Below are 3,963 nucleotides of genomic sequence, written 5' to 3' on the forward strand. Positions count from 1 at the left end.
TTAGACCGCATAACAACGTGCGTTGTTCCCTTTGTCATCGGTATGTTACTTTCCCGAGATTCGATCGTCGGTATTCCAGTACCTAGTTCAATCTCGTTACCGGCAAGTCTCTTTACTCGTTCTGTAATACATCATCCCGCAACTAACTCATTTAGTTGCAATGCTTGCAAGGCTTAAGTGATGTGCATTACCGAGAGGCCCCAGAGATACCTCTCTGACAATCGGAGTGATAAAAACCTAATCTCGAAATACGCCAACCCAACATCTACCTTTGGAGACACCTGTAATGCTCCTTTATAATCACCCAGTTACGTTGTGACGTTTGGTAGCACCCAAAGTGTTCCTCCGGCAAACGGGAGTTGCATAATCTCATAGTTATAGGAACATGTATAAGTCATGAAGAAAGCAATAGCAACATACTAAACGATCGGGTGGTAAGCTAATGGAATGGGTCATGTCAATCAGATCATTCAACTAATGATGTGACCTCGTTAATCAAATAACAACTCATTGTTCATGGTTAGGAAACATAACCATCTTTGATTAACGAGCTAGTCAAGTAGAGGCATACTAGTGACACTTTGTTTGTCTATGTATTCAGACATGTATTATGTTTCCGGTTAATACAATTCTAGCATGAATAATAAACATTTATCATGATTATAATGAAATAAATAATAACTTTATTATTGCCTCTAGGGTATATTTCCTTCAGTCTCCCACTTGTACTAGAGTCAATAATCTAGATTACACCGTAATGATTCTAACACCCATGGAGCCTTGGTGCTGATCATGTTTTGCTCGTGGAAGAGGCTTAGTCAATGGGTCTGCAACATTCAGATCCGTATGTGTCTTGCAAATCTCTATGTCTCCCACCTGGACTAGATCCCGGATAGAATTGAAGCGTCTCTTGATGTGCTTGGTCCTCTTGTGAAATCTGGATTCCTTTGCCAAGGCAATTGCACCAGTATTGTCACAAAAGATTTTCATTGGACCCGATGCACTAGGTATGACACCTAGATCGGATATGAACTCCTTCATCCAGACTCCTTCGTTTGCTACTTCCGAAGCAGCTATGTACTCCGCTTCACATGTAGATCCCGCTACGACGCTTTGTCTAAAGCTGCACCAACTGACAGCTCCACCTTTTAATGTAAACACGTATCCGGTTTGCGATTTAGAATCAACCGGATCAGTGTCAAAGCTTGCATCGACGTAACCTTTTACGACGAGCTCTCTGTCACCTCCATATACGAGAAGCATATCCTTAGTCCTTTTTAGGTATTTCAGGATGTTCTTGACCGCTGTCCAGTGATCCACTCCTGGATTACTTTGGTACCTCCCTGCTAGACTTATAGCAAGGCACACATCAGGTCTGGTACACATCATTGCATACATGATAGATCCTATTGCTGATGCATAGGGAACATCTTTCATATTCTCTCTATCTTCTGCAATGGTCAGGCATTGAGTCTTACTCAATTTCACACCTTGTAACACAGGCAAGAATCCTTTCTTTGCTTGATCCATTTTGAACTTCTTCAAAATTTTGTCAAGGTATGTTGTTTGTGAAAGTCCAATTAAGCGTCTTGATCTATCTCTATAGATCTTAATGCCTAATATGTAAGAAGCTTCACCGAGGTCTTTCGTTGAAAAACTCTTATTCAAGTATCCCTTTATGCTATCCAGAAATTCTATATCATTTCCAATTAACAATATGTCATCCACATATAATATCAGAAATGCTACAGAGCTCCCACTCACTTTCTTGTAAATACAGGCTTCTCCAAAAGTCTGTATAAAACCAAATGCTTTGATCACACTATCAAAACGTTTATTCCAACTCCGAGAGGCTTGCACCAGTCCAGAAATGGATCGCTGGAGCTTGCACACTTTGTTAGCTCCCTTTGGATCGACAAAACCTTTTGGTTGCATCGTATACAACTCTTCTTCCAGAAATCCATTCAGGAATGCAGTTTTGACATCCATCTGCCAAATTTCATAATCATAAAATGCGGCAATTGCTAACATGATTCGGACAGACTTAAGCATCGCTATGGGTGAGAAGGTCTCATCGTAGTCAATCCCTTGAACTTGCCGAAAACCTTTTGCGACAAGTCGAGCTTTGTAGACAGTAATATTACCGTCAGCGTCAGTCTTCTTCTTGAAGATCCATTATTCCCAATTGCTTGCCGATCATCGGGCAAGTCAACCAAAGTCCACACTTTGTTCTCATACATGGATCCCATCTCAGATTTCATGGCTTCAAGCCACTTTGCAGAATCTGGGCTCACCATCGCTTCTTCATAGTTCGTAGGTTCATCATGATCTAATAACATGACTTCCAGAACAGGATTACCGTACCACTCTGGTGTGGATCTTACTCTGGTTGATCTACGAGGTTCAGTAGTATCTTGTTCTGAAGTTTCATGATCATCATCATTAGCTTCCTCACTGACTGGTGTAGGTGTCGCAGAAACAGTTTTCTGTGATGTACTACTTTCCAATAAGGGAGCAGGTACAGTTACCTCGTCAAGTTCTACTTTCCTCCCACTCACTTCTTTCGAGAGAAACTCCTTCTCCAGAAAGTTTCCGTATTTAGCAACAATAGTCTTGCCTTCGGATCTGTGATAGAAGGTGTATCCAATAGTTTCCTTTGGATATCCTATGAAGACACATTTCTCCGATTTGGGTTCGAGCTTATCAGGTTGAAGCTTTTTCACATAAGCATCGCAGCCCCAAACTTTTAGAAACAACAACTTGGTATCTTGCCAAACCACAGTTCATAAGGCGTCGTCTCAACGGATTTTGATGGTGCCCTTTTTAACGTGAATGCGGCCGTCTCTAGAGCGTATCCCCAAAACGATAGCGGTAAATCAGTAAGAGATATCATAGATCGCACGATATCCAGTAAAGTACGATTACGACGTTCGGACACACCATTACGCTGAGGTGTTCCGGGTGGCGTGAGTTGCGAAACTATTCCACAATTTTTCAAATGTACACCAAACTCGTAACTCAAATATTCTCCTCCACGATCAGATCGTAGAAACTTTATTTTCTTGTTACGATGATTTTCAACTTCACTCTTAAATTCTTTGAACTTTTCAAATGTTTCAGACTTATGTTTCATTAAGTAGATATACCCATATCTGCTTAAATCATCTGTGAAGGTGAGAAAATAACGATATCCGCCACGAGCCTCAATATTCATCGGACCACATACATCTGTATGTATGATTTCCAACAAATCTGTTGCTCTCTCCATAGTACCGGAGAACGGCGTTTTGGTCATCTTGCCTATGAGGCACGGTTCGCAAGTACAAAGTGATTCATAATCAAGTGGTTCCAAAAGTCCATCAGAATGGAGTTTCTTCATGCGCTTTACACCGATATGACCTAAATGGCAGTGCCACAAATAAGTTGCACTATCATTATCAACTCTGCATCTTTTGGCTTCAACATTATGAATATGTGTGTTACTACTATCGAGATCCAACAAGAATAGACCACTCTTCAAGGGTGCATGACCATAAAAGATATTACTCATATAAATAGAACAACCATTATTCTCTGATTTAAATGAATAACCGTCTCGCATCAAACAAGATCCAGATATAATGTTCATGCTTAACGCTGGCACCAAATAACAATTATTTAGGTCTAATACTAATCCCGAAGGTAGATGTAGAGGTAGCGTGCCGACTGCGATCACATCGACTTTGGAACCGTTTCCCACACGCATCGTCACCTCGTCCTTAACCAATCTTCGCTTGATCCGTAGTCCCTGTTTCGAGTTGCAAATATTAGCAACAGAACCAGTATCAAATACCCAGGTGCTACTGCGAGCATTAGTAAGGTACACATCAATAACATGTATATCACATATACCTTTGTTCACCTTGCCATCCTTCTTATCCGCCAAATACTTGGGGCAGTTCCGCTTCCAGTGACCAGTCTGCT

The sequence above is a fragment of the Triticum dicoccoides genome, chromosome 5A, assembly GCF_002162155.2.
Source record: "Triticum dicoccoides isolate Atlit2015 ecotype Zavitan chromosome 5A, WEW_v2.0, whole genome shotgun sequence".
Lineage (NCBI taxonomy): Eukaryota > Viridiplantae > Streptophyta > Magnoliopsida > Poales > Poaceae > Triticum > Triticum dicoccoides.